Source organism: Diplotaxodon limnothrissa, linkage group LG20 (assembly GCF_057381915.1).
Source record: "Diplotaxodon limnothrissa isolate DT_005_m linkage group LG20, D_limnothrissa_male_GT1.1, whole genome shotgun sequence".
In the NCBI taxonomy this organism is placed as follows: Eukaryota; Metazoa; Chordata; class Actinopteri; order Cichliformes; family Cichlidae; genus Diplotaxodon; species Diplotaxodon limnothrissa.
Window position 1 is genome coordinate 14,502,987 of NC_140615.1, and position 18,558 is coordinate 14,521,544.

Consider the following 18,558-nt stretch of genomic DNA (forward strand, 5'->3'; position numbering starts at 1 on the left):
ACCCCGTTGCTAGGTATGAGTCATTATTTCAAAAGCCGTGATTGGTTGATCCTACAAGTTTGATGGAAATGAGCTTTTGGTGATAATGAGCAGAGGATGTACCCTCAAATCAATAAACATAATTATACACTCTAATCTTATGCTGACTGTAATTGTAAACTGGCATTTTTGCTGTGTATACATCACATGGGGCAGTGAGATATAAAAACAGAGCAGTGCTGCTCTGCATGAGGCCAAGATGAGCAGAGCAATCAATCAAAGTGTGCGTGAGGGTCCCTCAAAATATATATATATATTTTTAAAAAAGTATATCCTTTGATTACTGCTGTTCAGCCAGTGCAAAATGAGATTAAGAACACAAGGGTCCAATGCTGCCACCTACACACACCATGGAGTAGTGCGCCTGGACACCCGCTGTAACGCATTTGCGCCGCCAGGTGACGCACTCCTGTCACTGACTCTCTCCCTCCCTCTCCCTCTCTCGGTCTCTCTCTCTCCTCTTTGGGATGCCGGAGTCTGACTGCAGCTCTCCTCTCATTCATGTTGAGCGCTGCTCTCGTGTGCGCACGGAACTGCAGAGCTGAGCTTTTGGAACCGTTGCTGCAGCTGCTGCTGCTGTTGCTGTGTGACCAGTCCCGGCGGGAATGGAAACATCTTCTGCTGCAACATCCTAAATCTATATTTACATTTTTTTTAAAAAAGAAAGAAAAAGAAATGCCATGCAGCACGAATGCAGAGGACGGTTTGATCAGTAAGTACAGCCAAACTTTTCGTGGTTGATTGTCATCTCTCACCTCGTCTCGGAACCTTTTCTCCCTCTCTCTCTCTTTTTTGTCTTCTCCTACATCCGAAATGTTGGTGACATTTCTTCTCCCTCTCCGACCCTTCCTCTCCTTGTCGCCCTTCGTACCCCTCTTGCCGATGCCTCTCTCCCAACTTACACTCTAACCAGAGCACACATGGACCACTCAGTGCTGCGGGGGGTGATCGGGGTTTGTGTTTCTGTCATTTTTGCGCTTTGGAGGGGAAGCAGCCAAACGCACGCTGAGGTTGCACATGGACTATCTGAAGGTCTTTTCTTTTTCCTGCTTTTGGAGGAATTGCTCAATTTGTTGAAGGTGAAAGATTGCATTACTTCACTGGCGAGGAGCTGCTGCGGATTTTTCTTTCTTTCTTGGATGCAAAGTGGCAGCATGAATGAGGCAGTTATAGTGCAAAGATGCGCGGCGGTGTTTTATGTCCAGCATGTCACAGCTTTTAATGTTGCTGTGGTGCGTAGTGAGGACGGCAGGAGTCTGACAGGAACGCTGTCGCAATGTAATAGTGGTGCCGTTTAGAAGAGCGATCAGTCACCGAAACCTCTGCTGAGCACAACCGGCTCACCAGAAAATTATACCGGACTTTTTAAAGATATTTTTTTTATTTTGTGGCCTGTTGTGATTTATCATGACGATTGTTTGCTGAAAACTTGTGATGTCGCTCAAGACACGAAATCAACTTGGAAACACGCGGAGAGTGCGCGTGCACGCTTGCATGCATGCAAGGTCTCATATGTTTGGTTGTTGTGTATGCGCCTAGACGCAAAATGTAAATGTTTGACCTATGAATCCGAGAGCTCGTGGGTGTTGTTTGCTTCCACGGCTGTGTGTGTGTTTGTGAGATATGAGTGGACTTGCAGATTTTGTGTTCCTGTGTGTTTGTCCCATACCCTCCCACATATAAAAATATATATCCAGGCGGGCACACACGCACGCCCATAGCGTCATCATTTTTGGAGGCACGTCAAACCTGCTCTGACAGTTTTGTGTCACCTTATGAATTTTTGACTTGAAATGCGTAGGTGAGGCAGACAGGCTGATTTTGAGAGACTTACGGGCATCAAGCCACCAGTTTGCCTGCCAAGCACACAGAAAACGGAGGGGGGGGGGGGATATATCTCTTTAGTGTGTGTGTGTGTGTGTGTGTGTGTGTGTGTGTGTGTGAGAGAGAGAGAGATGTGAGCCTTCTCTGCATATTCCATCCTCATCTCCCTCCCTCTATCTCTACTTTTCTCTCTCAAGGGTAAACTTGTGAGCATGAGCGTGAGATGAAGGGAAATAGAAAGAGAGAGAGACCCCCTTTCTTAAGTGTGTGTCTGTGTGTCATGTTGCGCCTGTGCTGGGACCCGTCGATAAAGCAGGAAACCCTGAGCATCACTTCCACTCCGGGGCCGAGGCGTGACATCCAATGTGACTAAGTGACTGGGGAAAATATTAGTTCCTGGTTGCACCCAGAGAAACGCAGTGGGGTTTTTGTTGTTCTTGTGCTTTTTTTTTTCAAAGTTTTTTAGGCCAAAATGAGTCACAATCAGACTCCGGCGACAGCGGTGCTGGATGTGCTTTGAGGTGCTTGCAACCTAATTATCTAGTTTATTCTTGGAGTCTTTTATTATTAAATTGTTCATAGAGGGTATGATATTCTCTCCCCCTGCTCATTATGCATCCTGTTCTACCTACAATAGACGTTCTGTGGGTAAGCAGTGTTGTAGTCGCATCGAATTGGACTTCTAGGATTTCTCATGTGGCTTTTTAAAAACAACTCCATACTCTGTTGGATTAAAAAAAAAACTTGTCAAAAGTTAGGGCGACATTTAATTAACACTTTCTTTGTGGGTGTTGTGTCACACGTGCCTGTAAGCAGGTACTTTTCTGGCATTTTAACCTCTTTTATTTAACCCTAAAACTGTAATATACTAAAGCTTTGGACTCATTTTTGAAATTGCAGTATCCCTTTGAGGTTAATTAACTGAAATTAATCAAAGTAATTAAGTAATTACCGCATAGTACTTTTTAATAAGGGGTATTTGGATGAGCAGCCTCATTTTGGGTTGGTGGATGCGACTTAATTATGTAAGCCTCTGCTTTTTTTGGCGCTTCCTTGACATTGAATCACTATAAGCATCTTAGACGCCTGCCTGTAGTTCGGAGATGGTTTTGTTTGGGTGAAAGCAGCAGCCACCGCAGGGAATCTGTGTGTGTAGGAGGGTCAGGTAGTGGTGGTGTGGCAGAAGGGCTGCTGGAGCCCTGTCTTTACTCTCAACCCTCAGATCCCGGCTGAGATGAGAGCCGCAGACAATCGACAGTGCACCCTGCGGTCCGTACCTCGAGTGCTTTTAACAAATAAGGCCAGGAGGAGAGGGGGGCGAGCAGAGCTGCAATAAAGCAGACTGATAAAGCAGTCTGAACTCAGTCGGTGTGAGAAACACTCACAGGAAGGGTGGGCTATGGTAACGTGTCCGTATGATGCAATGAAAATGACATTTAGCCGACGGTTTGTTTTTTATTTTATTCCTGTCGCCTTTAGAGATCTCCATTTAAATACTGTATGTGCAGCTCCGGTGGGAGCCGAATTGCCGACCCAGCGGTGTTAGAGCTGCGCGCTCTCTCCTGTTGAGCTGCTGATGACTAGACTGCCAAGAAAAGTGATATTGTGTGTCAGAATACCAGTCTGAATGCAACAAACAACACATTTTTTTCCTTCCACTGCTTGAAAGGCAGTTTGTCTCCCTAGTTTAGCTTATGCATGTGGCTCGGATAACTCAGTGACAGACTAGAGCGCCAAATACGGTTTATCAGAGCAACATTCCCACCAGGTCACATACTTGATTACAACCAAAAACAGTCAGCCGACGATGGGATTTTCCCTCCGCTTGCTGCCTATACTTAGCTGTCAGTCGTTCCAATAAGGAGATCTGTTTTTAAAATCAAATCAAATCAAAAGTGATTTGATTTGATTTAAAATAATAACTTTACTGTTTTGTTATATGTGAGCCCAGATAACCAAGTGTAGGACACCTTCAGAGTGGTGGAGTTCAGTGGTTCCACTGAAAACCTCTCGATCAGATCAGAGCAGCGTGGCTGTGCGAAGAACGGGTCGTGGTTGCCCATCTGTCAGTCACTGTTTCAAAGAAAGAGGATTGAATGATCTAAGAATGAGAGGAACATTAAAAAAAGGAGCTTTCATCGTTTATGTTTAGCCACAGCTTTATGATTAGTGCTCATTAATATGAAGCATTTAGTAAGAATTTAAGAATGTATTTTTCCTTTTTTTAACGATCAGCCACTGACAAAGTGTTTACAGCACCCAATTTTAGGCTGAACAACAACAACAAAAAAATCAGACCTGGGAAGGATGCAAGAAGAAACGATTGGAGCAAAAGAGAGAGAGATGGAGAGAAGCGATGGGGCTTTTAAGTTCCCCGCATCTTTTTGATGCAGCCTCTGCGCTGAAAGGCCATGGCAGATCAAACGGGGCAGGCAGATTGAAGTAGTTCCTCTTGTAAGGGGGAAGAGACGCTCCGACGCCGTGCAGATGCGACAGGTAACCGCGAGACGGAGGTGGGAGCCATTTTCGCACGCTGCGTAATTGGAAGCGCTCGCTTCCCCAGTTGAAAATAAGACTTGCAAAGGAGCTTTTTGATTATCGTTAGCATCGGCGTTTGGAATTTTCAAGCGAGACGAGCGGCAAGTGGGTGGGTGGGCGGGTGGACGGGGGGGGGGGGGGGGGGGGGTATTTCCTATCCGGGTGAGCGCGAGGATAATTCTGCCGCTGTTTTGTCAGCAATTAAAAGAATTTCAGCATCCCAATTTCTTGTGCTGCTGCTGCTCCAGACCACGCAGCTTGTATTTGTTGTCCCAAATGGCCAATTTCTGCCTTATGTTCCGTGCTGTCTGAACAGTTGAGGCAGCAAAATAATCTCTCTCTCTGTGTGTGTGTGTGTGTGTGTGTGTGTCTTTGTGAGCGTGTGCACGACCCCTATCTCCATGTGCAGCCAAACAAAATCCCTGAACTTCCTGTTCTTATGCAGCATCAATCCAATCAGCATATCCCCATGTTTCCCATACTCGGAAAAGTGTGTCTGGGAAATACACACACACGCACACTTGAATATCCTCCCTTAACCCTCCTTTCTCTCCTTGTATATATTTAGTGCTGGGCCAAGGTCAAAGTTGGAGTGCTTCATTCTTGCTTTTTCCGTACATGGCTTTCAGATGCAGATCTGTCTTCTGTTATCTGTAATCCTGGTTAGACTTTCCCTGGGCTATGGGGACGTGTGGGAGGAAGGTACAGCAGGGAAATGATAAAAAGGAGCAGAGGAAAAAAAGGATGACAGAAGGAAGGATAAGGCGGTTACAAATCTGTGACTTTTTGGGCATTGCACCTTGATTTAATTTTAACAGACATCAGTATGAGGACTTGATGCGCTATAAAAGGTTCCACTGTGATTAAAAAAAGAAGAGAGAGACTAGATGGAAGGGGTTTCCGAGTGATAGGTTTGTCTTATTCATCTGAAATCAACCCCCCCCTCCCCCCCGCCAGCAATAGGTGAGCTTTAGTGATAAAGTACTCCTTTTCTTTGCCAGAGTGGGAGGAAACTGTACTATATGAAAGTCGAAACTCACAATCCACACAGCGTGACATAAAATAAATATCCAAAAAACAGATACAACACCTTTCTCTACATGGAGCTCTTGCTCGGTGTTTATGAAGCAGTTAAAATTTTGCTCTTGAGCTTTATCGCGTCCTTTGGAGAGAGAAGAGAACGTAGGTGACATCAGAGAGAATCAGTAACAGCGGGCAGGGACCGATTTCGTTTTTTAAGTTGCTATAGTGGCACCATGAAAGTGTTTGTTGAAAAAGGAGAGAAAAAAAAGCTCACAAGGATGGGCTTTAGGGGGGCTCGCTGATGTGTGCAGAGGTGAGCGGATAGGTGAAAACGGTAATTTACAGTGTGCTCGGCTAGTGCTCGGTGAAGGGGTGTGGGGAGGGGGGAGTAAGCGGGTATAAGAGGCCGGAGAAATTAGAATGTTGTTGAGGTGAGGAGGTCGGATGCAAAGGTAACGGCGGGTGTTACACTTCTCTCTGTCTTGCTTTCAGACAATTTTCAGGTAAAGCACTTCACAGTTGCAGAGAGGAAATTGAAAACAATAAAGTGGGTTTCAAGCAGAGCACCGGGAAATGAGGAAGTAGCCACAAGGCCCCGAAGAATCTTTCAAATTAGGCAAGTTGTTTTTGTTCCTTCATATATCATGCTGTCTGAAGATGAACAAGTATGTCTGGCAGCTTTTCAACTCGGTATGTAATCTAATGGAGCGAACTCTCAAAACACACTGAATCATAGCTGGTGGCACACTCTCTTCTGCCCCCCTTAAAAAAAAAATATATATATACACACACACACACACACACACACACACACACGTGTGTGTGTGTGTGTGTGTGTGTGTGTGTGTGTGTGTGTGTGTGTGTGTGTATATATATATATATATATATATATATCAGGGAAAGAAGAAGAGTAATTGCAGAGGGGGGAACAACAGAGCATCAGCAGAGTAGAGTCTTGGAGAAAAAAAAACGCAGATGAGTTTTAAAGAAAGTGAGAAAAAAATTGAATAAGAAACCGGAGGGCAGTGAGGCAAAGACAGAGTGACTGCATTCCTGACAGCGTGTCTCAAATTCTGAGACTCTAAGAAGAAGGAGGAGGAGGGGATGGATAGAAAGTCACTGAGGTTGAAATCATGCAGCCCTAATTCAGGTTTTCCTTGAAGTGATTAGGAATTCAAAGGCATCAGGAGAGAAGGGAAACGTCACAAAGAAAGAGCTGAGAGAAGACACAGCAATGAGGGGCCAATTCCAGTGTGGCCCCTTTGCACTTTAACTGTGAAGGGTCTGCCACATTTAAGTGCTGTTCCAAGCTAAACAGCCTCTAGTGGCAGTGGGTTAGAAGGCCTTCAGGCTTATGGACCGCAATCTATCAAGTGCAACACCTTATTTTGTGTCTGATATGAAATTTCATTTGATTTCAAGATTCAAGGTTTAATCAATTTTTGTTCATGATCAGGAATTTTATTGCCCAAATAAAACTGAATGGTACAGTCCGTCTTTTTTTGAGTTTATATATTAGAAGAAAGTTGTTGAGGGTTTTTCTGTAATATTGTAGTAGGGCTGAACGATATATCGCATTTGCGATAATATCGCGACATGATCAAGTGCAATTTTCTAACTGCAAAGGCTGCGATTATACTCTGGACATGTCCAAATTCATGGGCTGCATCCTCCTGAGGCCGCATTTGTAGACCGATTACGTCACAGCGACGCGCCGAAGGCTGTCCAAATTACTACCATATCCCAGAATTCATAGCGCGGCCCAGCCAAACTCCAGTTTCCAACAATGGCGGGCGCTACTAAGTTTGAAAATTACTCATACTAATCTTTCTGGGTCACAAAATAAACTTTTAAAATATTTTCAGGCGAGAAAGTAGTTGTGTAAACATCAAATATCTGCTCGGTTTATCAAGATATCCCATATTTGCAAAAGTGCTTCGACGTTTTCAGAGGCGTCTGCTACCCACCAGCTCGACAGCTAGCCGGGAGCTCGAGGGTTACTGATGCGGCCGAGAACGGCACAACTCCCGGCACATCATTTTCAGATCACCGCGGAGTTTCGCTGCTCGGGTTAAACGTAATATATACGTCACTTAGACAACCTAAAAATGTTATTGTTGGGCTTTTTTCAGTGTTTTGTTTGTTCGTGAGTAAATCGGTTTGGCTGAGATTAAAGTTATTAGATTAGATAAAATAAAACTTTATTAATCCCCCGGGTGGGTTCCTCCTTGGTTTTCACACAGCTGACTAAACGTCAAACAGAAAACTGATTAAACAGAAGTATGAGACAGTCGAGAATTTACACCAGTGTCTGGTTATATTTTAGATAGCAAGAAGCAGACGGCCGAGTTTATTAAACTCCACCGAGACAGCGGTGACGCTAATCAGAACTAGCCTTCTGATTCAGCAGGCTAGACCGTCCAATTTCACGCCTTTAAATTTTAAAGGCGTGTTTGTGTGTGTGTTTATAGTCGAATTTCCCAGAGGAACCCACCCGAGGGATTAATAAAGTTCTATCTTATCTTATCTTATCTTATCTTATCTTATCTTATCTTATCTTATACAATTGCTATTATGTTTGCACTTTATGTGTAATGTTACTGACTGCAGAGATCAGTAAGATGTGTGTATTTTTTATTTATTAGTTTTATTTATTTAATATTATTTTTTAATTGAATGACTGTCTAGTAGTTCACAGATGTCGAAAAACTGAGTGTGGTAAAGCCACTGATTTTGTTTATGTATATTTCTGCAATCTGCACATTGTACTGACTTTCATTTTAATGTTTACACCAGGGTTCCTTGTCAGCACTTTATGCTCAGATGTTTGTAAGCTAAAAATAAACTATTGTGTATGTTCAAATATACTGTTGTGATTGAAGAAGTTAAATAAAAATGTCAGTCATCAATTCATGCATCACCTCATGTCATCATAACAGAGGTCTGTCTTCCAGGAAAGAACAGTTTAAAATTAATGTAATATAGTATTGGCCATACTATATGATGTATTGCTTGTCTTTGTTTAATAATACAGAAGACAAAGACCTTAAAAAATAATCGCATATCGCATCGCAATTGCAATATTGGGGCAAAAAAATCGCAATTAGATTATTTTCCATAATCGTTCAGCCCTATATTGTAGGGTCTTCAAATATCATATATGTTGTCAGTTGGCGTTATATAACGTCAACTAAATTGAATTGAAGTAAAAAAGTATATTGAACTCATAAATATACACAGGCTAGTGTGTAATTTCACCTCCAAAACAAATGAATACATCCACTCAAGGCTTTAACACACAAACATTTCCCCAAGCATGTTATTTATTATCCATATTGTTGCAATTACTTAATGTCAGCAGATTAGACATGAAGCCCTCTAAGCAACGAAGCTGGTTAGAAGCTAACATTATGCTAGCTAATGTTAGCTTTGAGTTAAAAAGTAATACTTTCCCTGTGACGAACAGTTTGATAAAATTCTCACATTTTGTGAGAGTTTATTCGCTAAGTGTCTGAGTTCAACGACGTTAGAGCCACTCCACATTTCAAAGAAAGTTTCATTAACGCTAGCTAACAGAGGCTAACAGCAGCGCTTACCAACAGAACAGTTCAGGATACAATAACTCACTCAAGTATCACTGTTACTGGACAGAAGTGAGTTTCACTGACTGATCAACTCATATTGGACTCCTTTCACAAAGTTTTACGGCTTCTTCCAGAGTAAATAAACATGTACATGGAAATGATATTAGGCTTCCATCTGTATCTAAGCTTTTAAGATTCAAGTGTGACATCATACGGAGTTACACTCTTCCAGGATTGGGAGCATGCAGCCCAAAGGTTGGAACAGGTCCAGAGTGACATGGGTGACTCATTTGAGAAATCACGTTTTTCCGTCTCTGGCGATTTGGATCACAAGATTTATTGTCGTAAGTCAGTATCCGTCTGCTGATCACTTTCTTGTGATGGCCTCATGCTTCTTTACTCGAGTGCAGCTTCAGAAGATTTTAAGTTAGAACACAACATTTAGAAATTTCTCTACTTAACCAACAAACAGACTACAGGGAGTGCAGAATTATTAGGCAAATGAGTATTTTGTCCACATCATCCTCTTCATGCATGTTGTCTTACTCCAAGCTGTATAGGCTCGAAAGCCTACTACCAATTAAGCATATTAGGTGATGTGCATCTCTGTAATGAGAAGGGGTGTGGTCTAATGACATCAACACCCTATATCAGGTGTGCATAATTATTAGGCAACTTCCTTTCCTTTGGCAAAATGGGTCAAAAGAAGGACTTGACAGGCTCAGAAAAGTCAAAAATAGTGAGATATCTTGCAGAGGGATGCAGCAGTCTCAAGATTGCAAAGCTTCTGAAGCGTGATCGTCGAACAATCAAGCGTTTCATTCAAAATAGTCAACAGGGTCGCAAGGAGCGTGTGGAAAAACCAAGGCGCAAAATAACTGCCCATGAACTGAGAAAAGTCAAGCGTGCAGCTGCCAAGATTAGAGATGGACCGATCCGATATTACGTATCGGTATCGGTCCGATACTGACCTAAATTACTGGATCGGATATCGGAGAAAAATAAAAAATGTAATCCGATCCATTAAATATCACGAAAGCACCTCACAAAACTTGCAATACGCCGTAACTCACCTCAGAACGTTAGCACGTTGGAGCAGTATGCATCACGTGATAGAGCGGCTGTGGCATGCGGGACCTGTCGGTGCTCTGGATAGCATTTGGAGCTTCGCTAGCAACCCGGCATTTCATCTCCGACAAAGTTATCCCCGAGAGAAGTAAAGCAAGTGTGTAAGTCCATCTCTGAATGTTTGTAAAGCATTCCTGCGTTAAGCTTAACAAACGATATATGGAGCGACTGCCTCTTCTTGCTGCTACTTCAATCATGAAACTGCTTAACGATCAGCTGATCAGCTTTTCTGTCGTGAGTCCGTGTCTCTAGTTTGCTTTTGGCCCACTTTGCACCAGAAAGAGAACAACAGAAGCACGTTTAAGCTTGATCAGCTGTTGTTAGAATGTATTTAATATTACTTTCTACTCGAGGATCTTTTTCTACGTAGCTGACGCTGGTAACTATGCAGGGGCGGATCTAGCAAAGTTTAGCCAGGGGGGCCGGTAGGGCATGAACAGGGAAAAGGGGGCACAAAGACATACTTTTCTTTCTTATTCTCATTTAAAATGTCAAGCTTTTAATAAATAATTATCTGACACCCAAAGTTTTAATTTGATGCAAAATGAATAGAAGTCAATTACTGTATATAGTAACTATTAAGTCTAATATATATACCCTAGTAAGCTATAGTACTTTTTCCTTTGGGAAGGTACCATCTGTGCAGTCTGCAATTCTGTTGAAGAAAGATGTTGAATCTATTTAATATTTCTTGAAAAATAATTGATTTCTGTGCATTTTTTTCACACTGCATCAAATTAAGGTTGATTACGTCGATTAAGCATCATGAGGTGGAGCGTGAGGGGTAGTTCCCTATTTTTTATTTATTTATTTTTGTTGTTGCTGGGAGTTGGAACCCTATTAGTTAGGTTGCTTAATATTTACGCTAAGTACTCTTTAAAATACCAGAATAGGGAGGATGGTGTAGGTCTAAGTTTATTAGATTGATCAGTATTGCTGAACTATGAAACATTTTTTTTGCATACAGGTATAACAGAATAGCTTTAGTGTAGTTGTTGTTTTAAACTTGAGTATGAACTTATACAAAATGCAGCAAGATATTTAAAAAACAGTTTTGTTGATTAAAAAACACTATATCGGATTCATATCGGTATCGGCAGATATCCAAATTTATGATATCGGTATCGGTATCGGACATAAAAAAGTGGTATCGTGCCATCTCTAGCCAAGATGCCACTTGCCACCAGTTTGGCCATATTTCAGAGCTGCAACATCACTGGAGTGCCCAAAAGCACAAGGTGTGCAATACTCAGAGACATGGCCAAGGTAAGAAAGGCTGAAAGACGACCACCACTGAACAAGACACACAAGCTGAAACGTCAAGACTGGGCCAAGAAATATCTCAAGACTGGTTTTTCTAAGGTTTTATGGACTGATGAAATGAGAGTGAGTCTTGATGGGCCAGATGGATGGGCCCGTGGCTGGATTGGTAAAGGGCAGAGAGCTCCAGTCCGACTCAGACGCCAGCAATGTGGAGGTGGAGTACTGGTTTGGGCTGGTATCATCAAAGATGAGCTTGTGGGGCCTTTTCGGGTTGAGGATGGAGTCAAGCTCAACTCCCAGTCCTACTGCCAGTTTCTGGAAGACACCTTCTTCAAGCAGTGGTACAGGAAGAAGTCTGCATCCTTCAAGAAAAACATGATTTTCATGCAGGACAATGCTGCATCACACGCGTCCAAGTACTCCACAGCGTGGCTGGCAAGAAAGGGTATAAAAGAAGAAAAACTAATGACATGGCCTCCTTGTTCACCTGATCTGAACCCCATTGAGAACCTGTGGTCCATCATCAAATGTGAGATTTACAAGAAGGGAAAACAGTACACCTCTCTGAACAGTGTCTGGGAGGCTGTGGTTGCTGCTGCACGCAACGTTGATGGTGAACAGATCAAAACACTGACAGAATCCATGGATGGCAGGCTTTTGAGTGTCCTTGCAAAGAAAGGTGGCTATATTGGTTGCTGATTTGTTTTTGTTTTGTTTTTGAATGTCAGAAATGTATATTTGTGAATGTGGAGATGTTATATTGGTTTCACTGGTAAAAATAAATAATTGAAATGGGTATATATTTGTTTTTTGTTAAGTTGCCTAATAATTATGCACAGTAATAGTCACCTGCACACACAGATATCCCCCTAAAATAGCTAAAACTAAAAACAAACTAAAAACTACTTCCAAAAACATTCAGCTTTGATATTAATGAGTTTTTTGGGTTCATTGAGAACATGGTTGTTGTTCAATAATAAAATTATTCCTCAAAAATACAACTTGCCTAATAATTCTGCACTCCCTGTATAATGGGTGCGGAATATGTTCAGCAGCAACTCTCAAAAGCCTCGTTCGGACAAGATCGCTTCCTACAAGAATGCGAGCTAATCAGGGAGTGATGGTACGTTTGTCCGAGCCTACAGCTGGATGTAGTGCTACATGGGATTTGATGAGGAGGTGAAGCTGTGAATGTACAGAGGTGTTTAGAAGTCAGTAATATTTCATCTGAGTTGGTCTTTTTGTGGCATTTGATTTGGACGAGCCTCAAACAACCTGTCAAGCATGAAGAAATAATGACGTTCACATAAAAAAGTGGGGTAGTGGCATGAGTCTTAATTAGTTTTTCCCACACAACTACACTGTATTTGAAGATGGAAGAGCAAACAAAAATAATTCCATATATAGACCTAATTTGTCACTAAATCTGATGGAGGGATAATCGCCCGGCCTCTCCAGTAACTTCCTCATTCCATGAGCAGACTTCAACTCCACCATATTGGAGTTGGATTTGGTTGCATCAGTTGTCCCTTTTCTGCTCTGTAGCCTGTCTTTGTGAGCTCACTCTACTGGCAGCAGGCACTCTACCTGCTGCAGGTTGTAGCTGGAGTGCCTTTACAGCTCTCAGTGAATAACCAAGCAGAAGAGGGACAAACATCGCCAGCTGCTGTTTAAGATGGAGGGATTGGGGTCTGTCAGATTGTAGATCGAGGAACTCCTATAGGGAAACACTTGACGGTAAGGATTGGATGTAGCGAGCTTTCAAAATAAGAGGGAGGATATTGCCCAGCGGTAACTCATTTGTGTTGCTGTGTCAGACAGTTGAAAAAATACAACAAAATACGCTTGGAAGACTGTCAACATACCTGGGCAGCCTGTCCAAGTATAGTCTATGTGTGAAAAACACGGTTATTGTGACTACTCGCTGATGCAGCTACAGTTTGAGGAATATTTTCAGACAGCCACTTTTTCCTGGCAATTTATGGCATTGATTTTGCCAGATGATTTGAAGTGTTAAGTTGTATTTGTATCCTAAACGGTTCCAAAAACAGTGTACGGTGACATCATTTTTATCACAAGTCACGAAGAAAGAAAAGAATAAATAAAGACTGAAAAAGAGTGTTTGAGTGTTTATTACGCAGCCAACAAAACCAATTTAGCAGCTGGAGGAGAACATAAGGTAAACAGACATAGTTATCGAGAGGGATCCTGGCAGCTCCCCCTTGGCTTTGCTGTGAGGAAATGACAGGAATGACAGCAGAAATGCTGAGTCAGCGAGTGCAATGACACTCCCCGAATCATCACACACATGGCTGTTTGTGCACGCTCAGACACACACATCTCATTTTGTTGAGTGCTCGGTCAAACAGAAACCTGAATGCGTGAGGGAGGGGTGGCTGTAATGTCGTGTGAGTGTGTGTGTGATGAGAAACAGGATCAGAGAACCATTTGCAATGCGCGCCGTCATCTGTCTCTCATCTTGAGAAAAGTGTAACTTCCAGGTTCAGCATTTTTCCTCAAGGCCATCCCAGCAAACGTCCTTGTTTCTTTTATGTATCATCTATAGGCTCATATATATCTTGTTGTTTGACTGCTTTTGAATTTGAAATGTTTAATTGACTCTGAGCCCAAGTGGTGCAATGAAATTCAATTGATCTCAGGTTTACTACTGGGCCCGTCAACTCGAGTGGGCATTTATCTGGGCTGAACTCAGAGAGGAAGGAGAAGTACATTAAACACGCCAAAATGTAACCACCTTGGCTTTTGTTGTGATAGATTAACTTCTTCCTTGGTTTGAGAAGTGAACTTTCCCCTCTCGGTTTAAGCCTCTTTGGGTTCTGCCAATCCAACTCGGCTTTCTTTCTTCCATTTGCCTTAAAAGCAATCCTGGCAGCTAGAAATCACCCGGAATTCTGTCGCAAAGACGGATATGGTTTATAAGACACAGAAACAGTGCAGTATTGATAGTAAATGCCTCCTCTCAACCACAAACAAAAAAATAGGAGGTGATACTGCGTGGGTCAAAAAACATCTTGAAATCCATTTAAGGCACCTTGAATTTTCCTGTTTGAAACTGGCGTCTCCGCGGCCATTGAGTATGCTGCTTTTATAGGGTGGTGATGCATGGGAAACCATTTTAAGGTGGTGCAGACGGGCAATTTAGCTTTTAACAGATGCAGGGGGGTGCAAATGGACGGAAATTGGAGAGAAAGTGTTGAGTTCGGTGGAAGCAGCAGTGACACAACCACAGGAGAAGCTTTTGTCTAGCGAGATGAATTTACTCAATAACCTCTGCCTAATGGGGTTGTCTGTTATTTTCTGTTTTTGTGCCTATCTCTATTCCTCTCTCCTTTCTCCACAGCTGAAGTATTGTGCGCTCTTATTTCGTGTGTTATTCTCACCCCCTCTGTCTCTTTATCCTCTGTCTGCGTGGCGCTGTCTTTCTTTTCATTCAGGAGGCTCACATTGCCTTCTAAAAGCCCAGAGAATTCTTAAGTATTAGCTATTATTTCAAGCCTTTTCATGTTTCTCATCACACAGCCGCAGGTGCTTTTGTCCACTTTTCCGTTTATGCAGATCAGAGTTGCTCTTACCGCCAGCTACAATCTAATTTTACTGTGTGAAGGTATATTGGTATCAAAAAGCCCAAACTCATTGTTCATCACATCAGAGAGCCAAGTGTTTTGAAATCAAGGCGCTATATTGTGTTATAGGCTCATTTTGGGGTTGCTGGTAGATAGGAATCTAAAGTCACATCAGACTCGTACACGTCTTGTTTGGATTTCACTTTTAAAACATTTTTTTTTTGCAAATCCTACAGCCTTGTCTCTACATGCTTGTCAAACTTTCTGAGACTTGCTTTCATGTAGTCTTGGCCTTTGGTCTTGTGTGAGTAGCCACACCAGCATCACAGCTCTGGAGATGGTTATGTCAGCCTGCCTGTCTATTACTTATCCACACTGGGCAAAAAAACAGAAATGAATGGACCAAATGGCATTCATTCTTGCTGCATAAATTTTCATAAAAACTTGAGTGATCTCTAAGTTTTCCTCTAGCAACACTGTGAGGTTGTCACTTGTGGTTTTGCTATAAAATTTGGAGCAGACATTCAGATTCCCCTTAAAGATGGCTAGTTGGTCCAAAACTGATTACATACAAGCGTCTGACACTCTAAAGCAGTTGACATTGATTTGATGCCTTCTAAACATTAACATGTATGCAGTCTCGCTATTCTTTAAGTTCTCGAGTAACATCTGCACTGTTCTGCAGTGTTATTTGCAGAACAGTGCAGATGTTCTGCAATTAAGACATACTAACAAATCACAACAATAGTTGCCTTGAGGCACTTTATATTGTGAGGTTAAGACTCTACAATAATACTGAGATGACACTCTATGGGCAAGCAATTGGCAACAGTGGGGAGGAAAAACTCCCTTTTAATAGGAAGAAACCTCCAGCAGAGTCAGGCTCAGGGAAGGACAGCCATTGGCTGCGAATGGTTGATTAATGATTAAATGCCGAGTGGTGTTAAACACATAGAGAGTGAAAAGACTTCTGCAGTGTTATGTACAAGTGCAGGTAATGTCTCATTTTTTCATTGTACTTTTTTATTGTTTCACAAGAAAGCGTCCTCGTTTTAGGCAGTTGGATTCATGTGCAAACACATGGCAAGATTTCATACCTCTGGTTATTTATGCAATGTTGAGTGAGTTCTGACTCATGGCTTCGTGACTTGGTGTATCGCCCATTTGGACTTTGGACACCCAGTCTATTTTCTGACAAAATCTCTTGATGATCTTTGTGCCCTAATCCTATAGGATGTGTAGCATAAAACATGGATCTCAAAAATCCTAAATCTTAACAAATAAACAGTTTTAATAGACCTCTAAATGTCTTTTTCACTTCCATATAACTAAAAGCAGTGGACAGTGATATGTTGTTATCAGCTGTTCCACCAAATTTAATGGTTGGATTGCTTAAAAGGTAAAACAAAAGGTACAGAAATTGGCAAATGAACCCATCCTGATCTTGGTTGCTGTTGCTCAAAAAGCATAAAAGACATCATGTAGCTAACTTTAATGCAGCATTGTTCACTTAAATATATCACACATCCTACTGGCAAATCTGGGATGTGCTGTTCAGCCTGTTTTGTTCTGGGATTCTTGGGGTCTCACTGCTCTTCTTTCTGCCTCAAACTTTCCATTTATGCTCATAATACTGCAAGAAGGTGTCCTCATCTTCCTGACTTATGCTTCCCACATATGCATACGGAGAGGCAGGTAGGTCCCCAAAGAGAGCCATTCTGCCAAATATATATTACTGCTAATGGAAATAGCAGTCTTTTTTAATATAGTGGTCTTGAATTAAATACTGCCAGCATAAGTCATCTCAGGGCACTTCATATGGTACGGCTGAGACCACAGAGTGTTATAGAGAGAGAAACCCACCAGTTTCCTTTGAGCAAGCACTTGGGGTGGGGTTTAGTGATTTGTAATCTTAACCTCCTTTTTTGTTCTTTGCTTTGGCCGCCCATTACATTCCAGATGAACTGTCACACTTTTTAAATTGAATTCGTTAAATTTGAGATACCCCGAAGACACTGCTCAAAGCGTGTTTGTGCCACCCTTCTTATGACGGCAGTTCTTCTTCCCTTCAGCCTCCTCATCTGTTTTTTTAATATAGATGCCGTGTAAGATGTTTTATTCCTCCCTCCTCTCTCTGACTAGTACTGTTGGTTTTAGAGATCTCAGCAGACTGAATAGAGGAGGCTTTGCTGCAGGCGGCTCCTTCTCCCTAATGAGAGAAATGGAGCCGTTCGCTGCAAACGTGCACATCTGTGTTCGGCGCGCACGTGTGTGTTCGTACCAGCGCCTGCCTGTGTGTAGGCAGTCGGAGCAGCTGAGTGTTTATGTATGTGGTTTTGTGAAATTGCTCGTGTGAAATATTATGTGTGTGTTTGAGTCAGCGTGTTTTTGTGTGTAGCTGTGGGGTTTGTTTTTGAGTGTTTTGTGTGCGTGTGTGTTTCATGCCTCACGTCTCCACACACTGTTTCAAATTCTTTCCTCTTGTGAAACTGAGGAAACTGAACAGTTTATGTGGCTGTTGAACACAACATTTCATTTTCCCACTGTGTGCTGATGTAGTTGACTGGCTTCCCTGTGTGCTCCTGGAGGAATTCAGCTCCATGTTTCTTCCTCTCACTTTGTGTATAACGGCAACTGTGTGTGTCTTGTGTGTACAGTTTATGATTAGCAGAGTTCTTGGATTTCTGTCTTTTTCTTTTAAACCAATCATAAATATTTAGGTAATGAGCCTCAAAATGTCATTCAGTGATTGTTGTAATTAACTCAAGAATCATTTATACTAATTGTTAAAAACTATGAAAAATGCCCTTTACTGCCTTAGGTGAGTCTTTGCTTTTTGATTCACTGATGCCAAGTAGTCTGTTTTTATCTGATGCATTCCCATAAAAGAAAATCCTTAAAATTTACCTTCACATTATGTTATTGGAGATAGCTACCAAGCTAACAATGAGAAGGCAAATCAAGGAAAACGCTGAATCCTCAACTGCTACAATGAGACTCCCAAAAGGTTGATTCTGTTCATCTGGACGTAGCGTTTTGTGGGAGAAACGTTTCGTCACTCATCCAAGTGACTTCTTCAGTCTCAGCTGACTGCAGGTTCCCCCAACTTTATAAACAGTACATTTGCACTGTGACTGAAACCAGCCCACTGAATAAACAATCGACTGTGAGGTCATTTCCTTGATCATTAACATACAAATCGATTGAGCATGCATCAAGACTGCTATAATGAGACGATCCGGTCATTGTCCTCTAGAGAGGAATTCTGCTGGAGTGGTCCACTTGTATTGGTATTTACCAAGTTGATTTCTGTGATCACCTTTATCCTATGATAAAATATTTCTGTCATGATGGGAGCGGTGCCTTCGGTTTGAGGAATGGTGTTCCGTTAATCCAGTAGAGCTCCAGCGTCTTGGAAAATCAATTCCACTGAACACTGGAGCTGTTCTGGTGGGACATCATACTGACTCCTCACCTTATTAAGACACTTAAGGGCTCGTTACATCTGCATTTGTTGCCTTTGAGAACAGTAGCACACTCCAAAATTGTTGTTGTGGCCGGGCTGAAGATACAAC